At 36.3% G+C, this 19,599-nt stretch overlaps 1 pseudogene across 1 annotated transcript; it reads left to right on the top strand.

Annotated features, from left to right (window-relative positions):
• The first annotated feature begins 4,685 nt into the window (after positions 1–4,685).
• Positions 4,686–11,342, top strand: Ugt2b17-ps1 (UDP glucuronosyltransferase family 2 member B17, pseudogene 1; annotated as a pseudogene). Its single transcript, XR_015636957.1, has 3 exons — positions 4,686–5,405; positions 5,803–5,846; positions 10,502–11,342. The product of XR_015636957.1 is annotated as a UDP glucuronosyltransferase family 2 member B17, pseudogene 1 (transcript).
• The last annotated feature ends 8,257 nt before the right edge of the window (positions 11,343–19,599 follow it).

Raw genomic sequence — 19,599 nt, forward strand, 5'->3', positions numbered from 1 at the left:
CCACATTTGAAAATACATGTTGCTCAAGCTTAAATCACACCTTGAGCCACACACATTAGTAGGTGGGATTTTAATATCCCACTATCATTAATTAACAGGACATTCTGATAAAAACAAAAAGAGAGAAAAACACTAACAGACATTATGAAGCAAATGGACCTAACAGACATTTATAGAATATTTCATCCAAACACACAAGAATGTATTTTCATCTCAGCACCTCATCAATCCTGCTCCAAAACTTAACATCTAGTCAGTCACAAAGCAAGCCTCAACAGATACATAAAAATCGAAACAACACCTTGTATCTTATCAGGTCATGGTAAAGCAGGGCTTCAACAACAACAGAAACAACAAAAGTCTACATGCTCTTGAAAATTGAACAACTGTCTTCTCAGTGGTCTTTGGGTCAGGAAGAAATAAAGAAAACACGGATTATCTAGAATTCTATGAATTTGATGGCACACTAAACATAAATTCATGGGACATGATGGAAGCAGTGCTGAGTGGAAAGTTCATAATATTAATCCCACCATAAAGAAATTGTAATTTCTCACACCAGCAATTTAAATGAATGTGAGAAAGCTCTAGAGAAGAAGATAGAAGAAGGAGGAGGGGAGAGGGGAAAGGAAAAGAGGGATAAAGAGAGGGAGAGGGAGGAAAAGGAGAATGAGAAGGAGGAGAAGGAGAAGAAAGAGAAGAAGAAAAAACCATGGCAAAGAGAAGTAGAAGGCTGGAAATAATCAAATTCCTGGCTGCTAAGAAGAGAAGTGGGGAAGGAAAGGAAGAAAGGATTACAAAGAATTTGAAAATGCTTGGACCAGAAATAGGCAGGAAACAGGATATAAAATGAATAAATGAAAAAAATTATTAAAAATATATAACTATATCAATTTTGAAATGTTTTCAACTGAATTCTATTTTGATGTAAATGCAGAATTCAGTTTGCTTCCATTTGCATAATACTTATTGTTTAAATTTTGTTTCCAGGTCATATGTTGTTACTTTTGAAGTGAATTTCTTTTTTATTAATTAATTAGATAATTTTCTTTACATCCTGAGCACAGCTTCCACTCCCTCCTGTGCTCTCAGTCCCTTCCTCATCATACCTTTCCTATATCCTCTCTGTTTCACCTCAGGAAGGGGAGGTCTCCCTTGGATACAAGCCCCTTTGGCCTACTAAATTGAATTAGACTAGTCACAACTCCTAGGCTAGACAAGGCAGCCCTATTAGGGAAAAGCCATCCAAAAGCAGGTTTTGCATAACTAAGCATACATACATATCATCTTTATTGTCTGTATATGCTAGTTTATGTTTTTTGTACTTATCATTCATTTTAGTAATTTCAGCATATAAAATGTAAGTTATAATTGTTTTCCACTCTTGGTTCTCTATTAGTTTCACCTGACTTTTTTCTCTCACATATTTATATGATTATGATATCATGATTTTTTCCTACTAATACAAGACTCTCTTGGCCATGTCTTAGACAATTGGCCTAATACTAATAAATTCATGTTCTCTTCTTTCTCACAGACTTGCCATTTCCTTAACGCCTGAGAGATAATTTTGTGGCATATATTGTTTCAGCCTCTTCTCTGTTGCTTCTGAATGTACTACCTAATTGTCTTCTGACTCATAGGGCATCAACTGGGAAGCTGGATGCTTTTCTAATACTAATTATATAATGATTGCAAATGATATTTTCCTGCTGATATTTTACATTTTTGTTTGTATAAGACTTTGACAATTTGATGAAAATATTCACCAGATAGTGCCATTTGGGCAAATTCAGTAGGAATTCTTTGATGATCTTGCAATTGGATGTCCCAAACTTTCCTAAAATGGAAATACATTTTCCAATGATTTTCTTAAACAATTTCTCTCTCTCTCTCTCTCTCTCTCTCTCTCTCTCTCTCTCTCTCTCTCTCTCTCTCTCTCTGTGTGTGTGTGTGTGTGTGTGTGTGTGTGTGTGTGTCAGGAGGGGATCTCTTAACTCCTTAAAATACCTCAAACCTCAATGTCTAATTGTTTAAAGTGTCTTTGAGGCTATTTGAAGTCATTTGCCTTGGTTTTTCTATTGGCATGACTGCCTTAGTTGTTTCATAGAACTTACATTCAAGGTCAGATACTCTTCTAACTGATTTGCTCCTAGTAGGAAGAGTCAGAGTGTTTGGATGATACCAGAAAAATAAGTCCCACTGAATCAATAAGCAAGGGGAATAGGAGCTCACAGAGACTGAAGAAGCAACCACAGGTACTAGATAGATCCACAACAGGTCCTCTTGCATATATAGCATAGATTACTCACTTAGTTTTGTGGGAGTCCTGACTGGGAAAACAAGTTAGTCTATATTTCCTCTGCCAGCTCTTGGGTTGCTTTTCCTCTTGTGGGGTTGCTGTGTCCAAGTCAATATGATAATTTACTTCAACTTATACTTTCCTTTGTCATGTTTAATTGTTATCTCTTAAAAGCTTGCTGTTTTACAAATGAGAAACAGTGAGGGAGCAGATAAAGAGGGGAGAGAAGGAGAGAAATGTGGGAGGAGTAAGTGGAGGGGAAACTATTATTAGGATACATTTTATGAAAAAAATCTATTTTTAATTTCACAAATGAACATCTCCAGAACACTTGCTACTCAAAGTTCATATTGTTGACTGAGTAATTGTTACCATGTGTATATTTGACTCTTTATACTAAGATCCATATCTGGAGATATGCCATTCATTTTGTGTACCTCATTTCTAATTTTGTCAAATTGCTTAACAGTATTTTCTAGTAAAACAAAATGGCCTAACATTTCCAAATTTTAAAATCATTCAAGGAAATACATCAATTTTACTTGTAGAAGTTGGTTGGAAGACAGTTTTTTAGACCCAAATGCTGTCCACTTATTTTATAAAGTTTGTATCACTGTGTCATGATTTGTCCATAGGACAGGTCAACTGTATTGGTTTTATATGTAAAAAGAGTAATAATTTTAATTATTCACTTTAATTGATTAAGAAATACCTAGAGAAATATAGAGATAATAATTAGGCTCTGTCTATGCAGGAATTTCCAAAGATAATTTGTCATTTTGCCAGAAGATGAGAAATAACAGGTAAGACTCTTAAAATTATGAACATTTAAAAAGTATCCAATGGATGATATAATGGTAGCAGGAGAGGGTATATTCATTAAGTTACCGTACAAGTGATTCTATTAAGTAAAACACATAGAGTAGTTTCCTATGTGCTGCTTAATTTTTGGAATGTACATATGGTTAGATAAATGTATTTTAGGGTAAAGTGATCTAACATACAGGAGCCATGGGCAAGTTTATCAATCAATTTACAAGTCATATCCTGATCTATGCAGGAAGATCATGTAATAGAGGAAAAAGGTATGTATTGGGTATTTTTACTCTGTTCAAATGCAGTAGTGTGCTAGCTGTGAATCTCACTAAACCAACCTCACAGACTCTGGAAGACATCTTCTCCCATCCAGGATATGACAAAAAGCTGCTTGAAGTCCTTGCATACTTTGAAATGGCAGGTTAAGATTTGTTTTATTCTTATCTGTCAGCAGAGGCATGACAGTAGCTGCCTTATGATCTGTTTCCTTTTAAAAGACAATTATTTTAGGTTGAGAATTATTTTAGGTTGAGAATATTCATATGACATATTTTGATTGAATCACTAGCTCTAGCTCTGCCTTACCCTCCATTTTTTCCACTATACACCACCACTTTTCAGTCCCAATTTCATATGTATTTTTAAACAAATTGAGTCCAATTTGTCTTGCCAGCATGTGTCTAGTTATAATGTTAAGCTTTAGTATGTTCCTTTGTTTACAATGCTAAATATTACACACCATCTGGTTGCCCTCAGGCACAAGGAGTTCCTCACATACACCATGTGATGCTATATATCTTTGCCCCCATGTTATCACCGATTCATCAATAAAATGCATACAGTTGGGCAAAAGAGGGTTAGGCATAGGTTTGGTTCAAGGGCTTATGTCAGAAGCAGAGACCATGAGGAGAGGATGCTTAGGGGTAGTTGATCCATAAGGAAATGATCATGAATGCTGTCCAGTTGGAATAAAAGCAGCCCAAATGGAAACTGCCAAGTTATAACTCAGGGTTATTGACAGAGATGTAGAAAAAGAGCATAGAACATTGATATCTGCCCAGCTCTAGTGCTGTTAAGGTTAACTTTAATTATAAAGGTTTTGTATCATTTATTTGGGAACTGAATTGTCAAGGATAAGGAGACATCCCCCAATAACTATTTACCACAACAGGATAAAGCCATGTCCTGAAGCATGGCTAGCCTTCTCATTCTGAAGCTCCTGACTTCATCCATAGCTGCCCTCGCCTTCTACTAACTCCTCAGGTAGGGATGGGAATTCATGTGTCCCTTATTCATTCTAGAATTACGATCTGTAATCTTGGGCAGGTTTTATGCACACTAATGGGATTTGTTTGTGCAACAGTTTTTCAGTGGCTAGAAAATTCTAGCCGTCATATCAATTGTGGAATCTCAACATATACCTTCATACTTTGGCCCGTTATGGAAGACTCCAGTGGTTTATCAACTTTGAGCAATGCAAGTTATATTTTAACCTCTGGGGTAAAGCTTTTTGGATAAAAGGTCAAGCAGTGACAGAAGGGAACACACTGTGAACAGAAGGAATTTGATGTTCAAGATGCCTGGGTTGTGGATTTCTGCTCTGCTCCTGCTACAGATAAGTTGCTGTTTCCAATCTGGGAACTGTGGGAAGGTGTTGGGGTGGCCGATGGAATTCAGCCACTGGATGAATATAAAAACAATACTGGATGAACTTGTACAGAGGGGCCATGAAGTCACTGTTCTGAAACCTTCGGCTTACTATGTTCTTGATCTGAAAAAATCACCGGACCTTAAGTTTGAAACTTTTCCTATATCTGTCAGTAAAGATGAGCTGCAAAATTATTTCATAAAGCTTGTGGATGTGTGGACTTATGAGTTGCCAAGAGATACATGTTTGTCATATTCTCCTATGCTTCAAAATATGGTTGATGAATTTTCCTATTATTATATATGTCTTTGTAAAGACGTCGTTTCAAACAAGCAGCTCATGCAAAACTACAGGAATCCAAGTTTGATGTTCTTTTGTCAGATCCTGTGGCTGCCTGTGGGGAGCTGATAGCCGAAGTGCTCCACATTCCTTTAAGCTTCTCTCCAGGCTACAAAATTGAAAAGTACTGTGGAAAATTTATACTCCCTCCATTTTATGCACCTATTATTTTGTCAGGACTGGCTGGCCAACTGACATTAATAGACAGGGTAAAAAATATGATATGTATGCGTTATTTTGACTTTTGGTTCCAGACATGTAATGAGAAGAATTGGAATCTGTTTTACAGTGAGAATTTGGGTAAGTTACATTTCTTCTCTGTTGCTCGAAAACCTAAGTTTCACATGTGTGTAAAGCCTTATGTCCATGAATTAAAAATAAGTAGTCTTTTATAAGTTACCAAATGAATAATGGTATCAGCTATCAAATTCACAATGTCTTGTAAAATCTCATATAATTCATCAAACAGAAGAAGGTAGTAGTTCTGATTCAAGACATTTTGGTTAGCTATATAATTGCATAGAGATGAAAATAGCGGTCTCATGGTGATTCTTTACTCATCCACTGAAACTTTTCCTCTATTTTAATAAGTTTCTAAGTTTTTACTAAATCTTGGTTGACGAAGATTCAAGAATGACATATTTTATAGTATCGATATGTATACATAACATTGAAGCAATTATTTTCTCTTGCCTAGGTCAGTGTCTTCATTTAAAATGAAATTGAGGTGGTGAGAAGAAGGTATATCCTTTTGTTTTAGGATAGAATGTTCTATACATATCTGTTAAGTCCATTTGGTTCATGACTTTTCTTAGTCTATCTCTGTCACTATCTAAATTCTGATTTCACGATCAGTCCATTGATGAGAGTGGGGTGTTGAAATCTCCTACTATTATTGTGTGAGGTGCAATGTGTGCTTTGAGCTTTAGTAAGGTTCCTTTTATGTATGTAGGTGCCCTTGTATTTGGAGCACAGATATTTAGGATTGAGAGTTCATCTTGGTGGATTTTTCCTTTGATGAATATGAAGTGTTCTTCCTTATCTTTTTTGATGACTTCTGGTTGAAAATGAAATTTATTAGATATTAGAATGGATACTCCAGATTCCTTCTTCAGATCATTTGCTTGGAAAGTTGTTTTCCAGCCTTTTATTCTGAGGTAGTGTCTTTCTTTGTCTCTGAGGTGTGTTTCATGTAGGCAGCAAAATCTTGGGTCCTCATTCTGTATCCAGTTTGTTATTCTGATTCCTTTTATTCAATGCAGAATTCTATCAGACCTTCATAGAACACCTCATACCAATACTATACAAACTGTTCCACAAAATTGAAACAGAGTGCTACCAATTTCTTTCTATGAAGCCACAATTACTCTTATACCTAAACCACACAAAGACCTAACAAAAAAAGAGAAATTCAGACAAATTTCCCTTATGAATATTCCTGCAAAAATACTCAATAAAATGCTTGCAAACTGAATCCAAGAGCACATCAAAACAATCATCCATCATGATCAAGTAGGCTTCATTCCAGGGATGCAAGGATGGTTTAATATACAAAAAAACCATCAACGTAATCCACTATATAAACAAACCGAAAGATAAAAACCACATGATCATTTCATTAGATGCTAAGAAAGCATTAGACAAAATTCAACACCCCTTCATGATAAAAGTCCTGGAAAGAACAGAAATTCAAGGCCCATACCTAAAGATAGTAAAAGACTTGTACAGCAAACCATTAGCTAATATTAAACTAAATGGAGAGAAACTTGAAGCAATTCCACTAAAATCAGGGACTAGACAAGGCTACGAACTCTCTCCCTACTTATTGAATATAGTTCTAGAAGTCCTAGCCAGAGCAAGAAAATAACAAAAGGAGATCAAAGGGAAACAGATTGGAAAGGAAGAAGTCAAAATGTCACTATTTGCAGACAATATGATTGTATACATAAGTGATCCCAAAAGTTCCACCAGAGAACTGCTAAACCTGATAAACAACTTCAGCAAAGTGGCTGGGTATAAAATTAACACAAATAAATCAGTAGCCTTCCTCTACACAAAAGAGAAACAAGCCAAGAAAGAAATCAGGGAACGACACCCTTCATAATAGTCCCAAATAATATGAAATATCTCAGTATGACTTTAACAAAGCAAGTGAAAGATCTGTATGATAAGAACTTCAAGCCTCTCAAGAAATAAATCGAAGAACATGTCAGGAGATGGAAAGATCTCCCATGCTCATGGATTGGCAGGATTAATATAGTAAAAATGGCCATGTTACCAAAAGTGATCTACACATTCAATGCAATCCCCATCAAAATTCCAAACCAATTCTTCATAGAGTTAGACAGAACAATTTGCAAATTATTCTGGAATAACAAAAAACCCAGGAGACCTAAAACTATCCTCAACAATAAAAATATTTCCAGGGGAATCACTATCCCTGAACTCAAGCAGTATTACAGAGCAATAGTGATAAAAATTGTATGGTATTGGTACAGAGACAGACAGATAGACCAATGGAATAGAATTGAAGACCCAGAAATGAACCCACACACCTATGCTCACTTGATTTTTGACAAAGGAGCCAAAACAATCCAATGGAAAAAAAAGATAGCATTTTCAGCAAATGGTGCTGGTTGAACTGGAGGTCAGCATGTAGAAGAATGCAGATTGAACCATTCTCATCTCCCTGCACAAAGCTTAAGTCCAAGTGAATCAACGACCTCCACATCAAACCAGATACACTCAAACTAATAGAAGATAAAGTGGGGAAGAATCTGGAACACATGGGCACTGGAGAAAATTTCCTGAACAAAACACCAATGGCTTATGCTCTAAAATTAAGAATCGACAAATGGGATCTCATAAAACTGCAAAGCTTCTATAAGGCAAAGGACACTCTGGTTAGGATAAACAGCAACCAACAGATTGGGAAAAGTTCTTTACCAATCCTACAACTCATAGATGGCTCATATCCAAAATACACAAAGAACTCATAAAGTTAGACTGCAGGGAGACAAATAACCCTATTAAAAATGGGGTTCAGACTAAACAAAGAATTCACAGCTGAGGAATTTCCAATGGCTGAGAAACACCTAAAGAAATGTTCAACATCTTTACTCATAAGAGAAATGCAAAGCAAAACAACCCTGAGATTCGACATCACATCAGTCAGAATGGCTAAAATCAAAAACTCAGGTTACAGCAGATGCTGGTGAGGAGGTGGAGAAAGAGGAACACTCCTCCACTGTTGGTGGGATTGCAGACTGATACAACCATTCTGGAAATCAGTCTGGAGGTTCCTCAGAAAATGGGACACTGAACTACCTGAGGACCCAGCTATACCTCTCCTGGGCATATACCCAAAAAGATGCCCCAACATATAAAAAAGACACGTGCTCCACTATGTTCATAGCATCCTTATTTATAACAGCCAGAAACTGGAAAGAACCGAAATGTCCTTCAACAGAGGAATGGATACAGAAAATGTGGTACATCTACACAATGAAATACTACTCAGCTATCAAAAACAATGACTTTATGAAATTCATAGACAAATGGATGGACCTGGAAATTATCATCTTCAGTGAGCTAACCCAATCACAGAAAAACACACATGGTATGTATGCACTCATTGATAAGTGGCTATTAGCCCAAATGCTCGAATTATCCTAGATGCACAGAACACATGAAACTCAAGAAGGAGGACCAAAATGTGAATGCTTCATTCCTTCTTTAAAAGGGGAACAAGAATACCCTTGGCAGGGAAAAGGGAGGCAAAGTTTAGAACAGAGACTGAAGGAACATCCATTCAGATCCTGCCGCATATGTGGCCTATACATATCCAGCCACCAAACTAGATAAGATGGATGAAGCAAAGAAGTGCTGGCTGAGAGGAACCGGATGTAGCTTTCTCCTGAATCCAGAATAAGGCAAATACAGAGGCGAATGCCAGCAGCAAACCACTGAACTGAAATGGGACCCCCAGTGAAGGAATCTGAGAAAGGACTGAAAGATATTTAAGGGGCTTGAAATCCCATATTAACAACAATGCCAACCAACTAGAGCTTCCAGGGACTAAGCCACTACCCATGGACTGACCCTGTGCTCCAACTGCATAGGTAGCAATGAATAGCATAGTAAGAGCACCAGTGGAAGGTGAAGCCCTTGTTCCTGCCAAGACTCAACTCCCAGTGAACGTGATTGTTGGGGGAAGGGTGGTATTGGTGGGAGGATGGGCAGGGGAACACCCATATAGAAGGGGAGAAGGACAGGTTAGGGAGATGTTGGCCCAGAAACCGGGAAAGGGAATAACAATTGACATGTAAACAAGAAATACCAAATTTAATAAAGACGGAAGAAAAAAATTCCTCATGTCATTTTCAAAAGAAAAAAATGAAATTGTAGGGTCTGAAAACATGGCCAAAGAATTGAAATTGTTTCTGTACAGTTTAGTACCTGAGCTCTCTTCCCAGTAACACTCATGCCCAGTGGCTCAAAACTGCATGTAATTTCATCTTCAAGACCAGTGCTGTCCTTTTTATGGTATCCATGGGTACTGGCATAAACTTAACATATGCTCATGCAGATATCCGTACAAATAAATGAAAAGATATATCATAAAATATTTTCTTTTTTTTCATTTTTAAAAATCCCCCTAATATTGGAAGCGATTGTTTCTACCAGCCCCACATTTCTTTATTTGGTCCTTTCCTAATATCGATAGCAAATGCCTAAATTCAACATAAGCATGGACACCCGTGCTGAACTTTTTGAAGTCATGCTCTTTATTTTTCTTAAAAAATATACCACAGCTAAACTAGTCCAAAATTTCTATTCTCATAATTCTGAACATATTGATTCTTTTATAGTATAAATACTATTAAATATCTTAATATTAAACAAGACTAGAAGCTTTAGCCACAAATTTAGCCATTTTCAAACTTTACAATTCCCTATAAGAAATGAAGACTAGCTACAAATTATGAGGATAGTGAAAACACTGGCTAGAGTGTACTGCAAGATGAGAGTTTTGGACATGGAGTGTTGATATTTACATAGGTTTTTTTTGAAGGTTTGGAGAGAAAAACCTGAGTGCTTATCCATATAGTGGCCTAGAGGAATATTTCTTTAAGTATTGATGGTTTTAAAATAATGAGAATTATAAAATAAGTCATACAGATTTCTTTACAAATAAACACAAATAACAATGTATTTATATGATTCATAAAACATTATTGATGTAAGTTATGTTATATATTAAAATATTACATTTTACATGCACATATTCTACACAAAACACAAATCCTTTTGACATTTTGAGGAACTATATTGCATACTCAGCAGGTAGCCCTGTCAAGTTTTCTCTGTCTCACTTGCTCATTTTCCCTATCTAGGAAGGCCCACCACATTAGCTGAAACAATGGGTAAAGCAGAAATGTGGCTCATTAGGACCCTACTGGGATTTGGAGTTTCCCACCCAATATTACCAAATGTTGACTATGTTGGAGGACTCCACTGCAAACCTGCTAAACCCTTGCCTAAGGTAAATACATTGTTTTTGTTTTTCTTCATTTCATATCATTTCTGATGAAATGTTCTACATTTTTCTTTACATTCTTCTCCCAATAATAGAGATATGAGGGAAGTGGAATTAAAAATCCTGCTAATTAAGAGCTCAATAAACCCAGGAACATGTATGACAGACTTGAAAAAACATACCAGTGAATTAAGGCATGTAGGATATTGGAGTATATAGCCATTGGGTACATTCTTTACCAAGCAACCATAAGAACATGAGATTGAATCCCAGTGCTTGCATAGAGTTAAGTATTTTGGCTCAGCATGTATGACTTTAGTACTGAGCTGCAGAAACAGGTTAAAACTGAGTATACTAACCTGTTAAAATAGTGAGATTCATGGTCATTGTGAATGGTCAATGGTCTCAAAAATAATATGTTAAAGTTAATAGAGTAGAACATCTGATATTATCATGGCCTTTGTTAGCTAAAACAAAGGCAGGGAATTGGGAGAAATTAAGAAAATAATATCATTAATACTCAATATCAAAAAATTATTGCATAATATATGATTAACACAGTTATGATTATTTAATAAAGAGCAAAAACATTTTATTTATCATAGGAGGAATTATGCATTAACTGTCGCATATGTACATACCACAGTATAGATATCATTTAATTAAACTCTAGCTAATAATTTACCTAGCCAAATTACAAACAAAAACAGACAAGAGATATTACAATACAGAAGATATTTTTGACTACAAGTGCCTTATTCAAGGCACTTGAATTCAAATCACTTGTGATTTCTGTGGGTACATTCTGAAATGCTGGCATTATGATGCCTGTGAAGGGTGTAGGTAGACATTGAAAATTCTTGATTTCTCATGAAATGACAATAGTTGCATCCATTTTTAATTTCTGTGCATGTGAATCAAATCCAACATGAACAAAATCCGTGCAACCAAAAACACAAGCCACATCTAAGTCAACCCTTCCCTAGTGGAAGACCATACATGCAAGAATATTTGGAGAGGACAAATGGATCCATACGTTTTGTTGTTTGGCTTTAATTTTGATTTTGATGATAAAAGCACACACAGTTAATACTGCACAGGTCAAATTAATACATTGGGCTGTCACAATGCCATGGCAATTTATTGGAGTATTTAATACAAACCCTTGTGGAGCTGCTTCCCAGAGACTGTGACTTGACACAATTTCACACTGCAGCTCAGGTTAGTAGCTTCAACAGCAGGAAATCCCCATTCCTCAGACTCCTAAGGTAGGAAGATAAATTGTTTTTAAGAACTGAAAGGAGTGCTTTAGGGAAGACTGGGGTAAGGAGGGATGAATAAGAAAAAAAGAGCGTTATATGAAACTCCTAAAGAAATGAAAAGAGCAATATCAATCTAACTGTGTGGTCCTAGTCATTATTTGGACATCAGGTGTAAGTCCAGTGTGCAGATGATGCCAACAATTTCTAAACTATTGGTCCACAGCAACTGCTCAACAAAGGGATGTGTGTCTCCTTGGTTGAAGTTGATACAGCAGGTTTAATATATGTGTTTGAATCCTACCCTGTAACCATTCCATTGGAAGGTGGAAGTGTAGGCAGTAGCCAACTTTATTCAGAGACCAACACTCTGAAGGTCACAAAAGGTCATGAGTCCATAGAACATGAGTTCCAGCTGCGCTCAATCATAAAATGAGCTATGTGTGATAAAACTATTGTTTTGTCAAAATGAATATGAAGGACAGCTTAAACACTGCCTGGAGGACAGTGGGAAGTCAAAGTGGCTAACCTGAAGCAGACCCACTCCTAAGTAACTTCTGGGTTTGCAGAAACTGTGGTCAAAGACCCTTGTCCCATTTTCATTGAGTGTTTTCACAAGCACTCAAAAATCTCCTCTTTGCTCAAACCCTTTTCTCACCTCTCTTCCTTTTTAACTTTTTTAAGCACAGAATATCCAGAGTGATTTTGATTTAATATGCATTCAAATTTAATTGTCTTTGGATGCATAAGTATCCACAGATTCATGGGAATAAACAAATGGCATCACAGAAATTCTCAGGTGATGAAAAATGGCAACAGTTAATGTCTTCCTTTGTGTATAGGGTCTTTACTTGGCCCAAAGTAGACAGACTTCACTTCTGGTGATAGAGTCAATGAATCTTTTTACCTTTTAGCTGGAGGATTTCTATCTTCATCATAACTGCCACAATATTCTCACCTGCTACCTTTGTCCTTCATGTCTCAGGGCTTGAGCAGCCTGAGAAGAATCCAAATTGTTTCATTGGAAACATCTGCAATGGCAGATACATATCCTTTTCCAAATCTTGAGACAACCGGTCTTCCAAGGTTCAAATAGTTGAAATCACCTAGGCTTGTCTAAAGGAAGTTCAGAATATTCTATAGAGAAATAGTTTTGAGTTCCTGAACATTAATCACCTTCAGGTAAATTTAAAATGAGAGTATATAAGGAAAGTTCAAGGATATCCCTTGGTGTCTCCCATGATGATTTTTTTTCAATAATTGTTATTTTAACAATCTATGTTATGTCATTTATGCCATGGCCATGACGATGATAAAGAAGTCTGAAAATATGATTGATATTCCATCATTTACAGAAGTTTTAATTTTTTTCTACTACAGCCTAGTCAACTGTCAGTTTTTATTAAAGCAGCCACTCCCTTGTCTTCAAAAGTTTGGATAAGAAAAAAATACATTGCAAAAGCATTCTCTGAGTATAGAGGTAGAACCAAAAGGAATTTACAATGTATATCAATGCACACATGCAGGTACAGCATCCAAGAAAGAAAAGCATAGTGAATTGCATCTACTTTCTCTAATTCACTAATAGTTTTTATCTTTTGTGTCAACTCTAGCTTTAAGACTCAGAGTCATAAGGGGTAACAAGTCGGATATTCTTGTACAATTTGTCTAACTTTTCTAAGTGGGATATGGTATTCCTCCCCTGATATACTACTTCAGAAAGAAGAGAAAGGCAAATAATATTTTATGGCCCTTAAAATGTAAATGGATCCATACCAAAGGCTTATTCACCTTGTTGTTTAATACATATAGGAGACAATTTAGTGGAAAAAATAAGTGTAAAGGCAGTGAAGAATCTATGATGTAAATAAATGCCTTTTTTAGTTTTGATTCAAATACCTGCTATACTTTTCACTCTTAAAATGAAATCATGGATTTTCTAATGCTATCACTCAGAGTTAAATAGAAAGTTTAGTCCAAAATTAAGTATTCTCAAATATACTATGTAGGCGATAAATATTCCCTAATAATTTTGAAAGTTGTTGAGTTTTTTAAATTGTTCTTTTCATGGTTACTAACAATCATTCTCATTACTAGTTGCCCCAGATATTACAATTTCTGACCTTTGTACCTTTCCAAGAGTAATAATCAGTCCATATTTATGTAGCACATTCTGAATCATGCCATATACACATTGTAGCTCTTTTGGTTTGGAGGTGACTATTAGAATATCATCCATATAATGAATATTATAACCCTAAGGAAAGGCCTACCTCACAGGCTCTAAAACCATTACAGCATGGAATTGGGTTATCATAGTACATTTTGCCATGCCGTAGGTAATACAGCACATTGATATTAAAGCTGGTGTTCTTTAGGGTTGAGTGAAGAAACAGAAAATACTAAATATACCTCATTATTAACATGAAAAGGTATAGTGTAAAAGCAGTTTTTCAAATTCATAACAGTTGAAGACAAAACTTTAGTAATAGATGTCACTGTAGATAATCCAGGCTGCATAGATCAAGTTGACCACGTGGTGGCATTAAGATTTCACAAGTCAACTAAGCATCCATTTAACATATATGTAAATTGTAAAACATGAAAATATCAATGAGAAAAGGACAGATTTCTGTTGCCATTCTCCAACTGTTGTCTGACTACTGTGAGGAGCCTATAACTTTTCATTTAGAAATTTGAGATTACAGACTTATTAACTGAATTTTATGTAGTGTTTAGCCATTATGCAAAAGCCAATCCATGCTTATGATGGTTATTATGGGAACAGTGGTTCCATAACCTTTATTGCCCTTAACCCTTTTGGTATCCCAACTTTTTACTTAGCAATTGAGATTGTGAACAGTAGGTAGCATTAGCAGTAAAAATACAGGTCTCTGCATTAGATTGGTGTAGAAAGTGTCTTCACAAAAGATTAATAATACCCCGTGTAACAAAAGATTATTAAGAGTAGCACTTGTTTGAGAAGTAGTTTGTAATAAAATAATAGATTGGCTATACTCTGAAGCTGGCAGAAATCCTATGTCCTTTAGATTTAAATCCTTACGTTGTATAGTTTAGGGTTCCCTCATAAGGTTTCTTGATTCTTGGCCAGTGTTATTTTTTTGTTGCCAAGCAATATATTGCCATACTCCCCATATTTATTTCACCATTCCTTATCCCAAAGTTTGCCCTTTTTGCATACAGAGCATAAGTCAGGTCTCCTTGATTCTGAGCACTGAACTCTTATAATGGCAACTTATTTTGATTCTTAAAGTGGTCACTTTACCAGCATCATTTTTTTTTGTTAAATAAACGTTCCTTAAACAGGTAAATTCCCTCTAGGTTTGTAAGTCCCTACATTGCTACACAACTTCAGAAAGTCCAGAATATTTTTATCTCTCTTTGAAGGTTGACTTAATCCTTGTAAATCTTTATTGTAATTATCTAAACTAACTGTTTTAAGAACTCTTAAATTTGTTCCCCCTTTACTTATTTTTCAATAGCATCTCTGATTCTCCCTCTGAAATTGGCATAAGGTGTAGAGGTATCTTACATGTTTCTATATTACAAGACACTAAGTCTGATTCCATATCAGTTTTCACGCTGGTAGCCATAGCAGCATATCTAATGTGAGGGCACTGATGGAGGTATATCATGCAACTGGTAACATGTTTATACAAATCCTTGTCAGACTTTCTTTGGGATATTTCTAGGATTATCCTGCAGTCCTAAGTGCTGAACGTTTTAATGGGTTTTGCCTTCAAGCCATACCTACCAGTGAGGAAATTGAAAAGTGCTAAGAAGCATTTTAGCAATTACAGGAAAAGCATAGGGCAGACATTTTGGCTCATTGCTCCAAGCAAAGATAATCATAGTTATATGGAGCAATAAGACCATAGGAAGAACAGGCCTTTTTAAAATCTTTCACACTATCCGTATCTAATTCCTGATAAATATTTTGACATTATTGAAACTTTACAAGCAATACTGGGGACAGCTAATCAGGTCAGGGAGGAATGGATGGATGAATTTCTTTCCCTTGAACTGCCCTAGTTTTCCTAAGATGTAGTATTTTTTCCATACATTTTACTAAATCTTCATTAAGCAGGGAAAGATTTCAAGATTAGATCACCTGCATAGTTGCCAGTGTTGCGATTTTTCCTTTGCATTTTGTCTGCACTGGGAAATCTTCTACTGACCTTTGTTTGGGATATTTTTTATTTAAATTTAAAATGTTATCCCCTTTCCAGTTTCCAGTCCATAAAACCCTATAACATCGTCCCCCCTTCTTCTATGAGAGTGTTCCACAACCCAACCCCACGCCTTCCTGCCTCCCCATCCTGACATTCCACTATACTTGTGCAACCAGCCGTGGCAGGAACAATGGTTTCTTTTCCCATTGGTGCCCAACAAGGCCATGAACTTTGAAAAAAAAACAATTTTAAGACATTGTCATGTTTATATTCATGCAAGAACTTGGGCATCACTTCCTGGTGATTATTAACCTTATCTTTGTAAAGAAAGTATTTGGATAATAGTCTGAATCAATGCCCCTATGACCAACTTCAAGCATAGGTTTGTCAGTATTCTGCCCTAATATTCTGATTCACCTCTTACTCTGAGTGTGCCCAATCTCCTGTTATGAAGCCAACTTTAGGTCCTCATCCAGTACCACTTGTTACAGCTCCAGAAACAGTGAGACTTGGTAGAATAAAACTGACATTTGAGGCAGAGTAACATCTCATGAAATAGCCAACTTTATTCACAGCTCAAACAATGCATACTCTGAGGCTTAAGAAATGTCATATGAGTAAAGATCACAGAACTTCAAGCTGTATACAATCACAAGGACCAGTCAGGGTACTAATATGTAGACTCAACTCTTATCTGGTACACATAGGAAGATGACACAGACACATAGCAAGAGAAATCTTGTGTTTCAAAGAAACATGGTAACAAGACTCTTGTCCTGTTTTCTCAGAGTATTCTCAAAGCAATAAGAATTCTACTCACACAACTCCATTCCTGGACCATTCCAATAATACAATATGCAAGGGTTCTTCCAGATGAGTCAGATGATTCCATATTCCCATGAGCCAATATGTTGGCTATTATTTCCAAGTACTTGTGGGCAAAGAGATTTCTGAATGGGAAACAAAAAATACACAGTCAATGAAAAAAATTGAAATTCAATAAGATAACACAGAATAAGTGAACAAATATAAAGTCTAAAGTATTTAAAATGTGTTTTCATTACAATATTAAGACTGGAATATTAGAGTTGTCAAATCATTTAGATCAAATAAATTATTAGTAATTTGCCAATATTTTTTTGCAGTTGAATTATATCACCATGGAAATGTACTAATATTTTCCTGTATCATTAACTATCTCATTTGTCTACATATCTCTTCCTGGAAAGTAGTGATTATGGATACCTGTATGAATGTAACACAGATATGCTGACACACTCTTGTGTGAGTCTTCTGAATTCTCATTATTCACTACTTCTGACTTTCTCATCTATCATATGGAAGGTATTCAGACCTGTTTGCTCTTTACTTAAAAAAATGCTACATTTAAAAATTATTTCTCTTTTAGAAATTATAATTACATCATTTTCCTCTTTCCATTCCTCCCTTCAAACACTCCCATAAACATGGCCCCTTGGTCTTTTCAAACACATGGAGCTTTGTTTTCCATTACTTGTTACATACACAGATTTATGTCTTTACACTTATATTCCTAAATATATCCTGCTCTGTCTTTGCAATGTTAAATTTGACAGCACCAAAAAAATTCTCTAACATTTAACAGGTTCTTTGGAAATTTGATGGCAAAACCCCAGCAACATTAGGATACAATACCAGAATCAACAAGTGGCTCCCCCAGAATGACCTCCTTGGTAATATTCTGGAAAACAAATGTGACATCATGACAGGGTCCCTGATTTCTGTACATATTTCTTTTGACTTCAAACTCTTTATATCACATGTGCTCTATGGATTATTTATTTAAGATAACAAGGTCTGACACGAATTTTGACTTTTTATCACTCACTTCTTTCTTCCTTTTCTTCTTCCTATCTTTCTCATTTTTTAAGTGAGGGGGAGTTTACTAATTCATTTTTGTTAACAGGAAACAAATATCACAACTCTGAATTCTGCACAACAAATTTAAAATAAAATATGTATGAATACACATAACTTTCTAAGTGGTTATAGCCCCAGACCTTATTTTTTGTTAAATAATTCAATCATAACTCCACTTCCTTTCTGTTTCTCCTTCTTACTTTACATTTTAATCATTTTGCATAAAACTGAACTTACTAGTGCCTAACTTTCAACATGCGGATTGTTAAGGTTAAATAACTTGCTCAGTTACACAACAGAATGGTTCTTTATTCACTCAGAGCAACCAAGGTTAACCTTAACACATTTTTAAATTGATTATTTTATTTATTTACATTTCAAATGTTATTTGCCTTCCCAGATTCCCTTCCACAAAACCTCTATTCCCTCCATTTTTTCATGCCTCTATGTGGGTGCTTCTCACACCTGCACACTCACTCCTGACTCAGCGGCCTAGTTTTCCCCTATCCTGAGTCATCAAGCCTACACAGAACCAAGAGGCTTCCTTCCAATTGATGCCACACAATGCTTCCCTCTGCTACAAATTCAGCTGGAGCCATGGATCTCTCCATTTGTATTCTTTGGTTGGTGGTTTATTCCCTGGGAGCTTTAGCGGGTCTGGATGGTTGATATTGTTGTTCTTCTTATGGGAATATAAACCACGTCAGCTCCTTCACTCATTGCCCTAACTACTCCATAGGGCTCACATGCTCACTCTGATAATTGACTGCAAGTATTCATATCTGCGTTGGTCAGGCTCTGGAAAAGCCTTTCAGGGGACAGCTATATCACGTTCTAGTCAGCAAATGCTTCTTGGCATATCAATAGTATCTGAGTTTGGTGTCTTCTTACGGGATGGACCCCATGGTGGAGCAGTCTCTGGATGGCCTTTCCTCAGTTTCTGCTCCACTCTTTGTCCCTGTCTTTCTATCTCACAGGAGGAATTCTGTATTAATATTTTTGAGGTGGGTGGTCGCCCCCATCCCTCAAATGTGATCCATGATTATCTACAGGATATGGTCTCTACAGACTTTCTCTCCCCTTTGTTGGTTATTTCAGCTAACTACTGCCTCTTGGGTCCTAGAAACCTCGAGTCTCTGGAACATGGGGTTTTCTAGTGTCTTTCCCTAGTTACACCTACAACACTGTTACACACCCCCTTTCAAATTCCTGACCCTTGGTACTTATCCCCCATATCCTCCCATATCTGAAATGCCATCCACCCTTTCCCTTCCTCTCCTCTCTCTCTCCCAGATACCTCTCACTCTCTACACTCTGCGATTATTTTCTTCCCTGATGTGAATATGACTGAAGCATCCACACTCCCTGGTCTTTTTGCTTCTTGAACTTCATATGATCTATGAGATGTATCATGGGTCTTCTGAGCTTTCTATCTCTAATCACTAATCAGTGAGTACATACAATGTGTGTTCCTTTGTGATTGGGTTACCTCACTCAGGATGAGATTTTCTAGTTCCATCCACTTTACTTCAAATTTCAGGAAGTCGTTGTTTTTAATAGCTGAGTAGTATGCCATTGTGTAAATGTGCCACATTTTCTGTATG

The sequence above is a fragment of the Rattus norvegicus genome, chromosome 14 (genome assembly GCF_021556685.1).
Source record: "Rattus norvegicus strain SHRSP/BbbUtx chromosome 14, alternate assembly SHRSP_T2T, whole genome shotgun sequence".
NCBI lineage: Eukaryota > Metazoa > Chordata > Mammalia > Rodentia > Muridae > Rattus > Rattus norvegicus.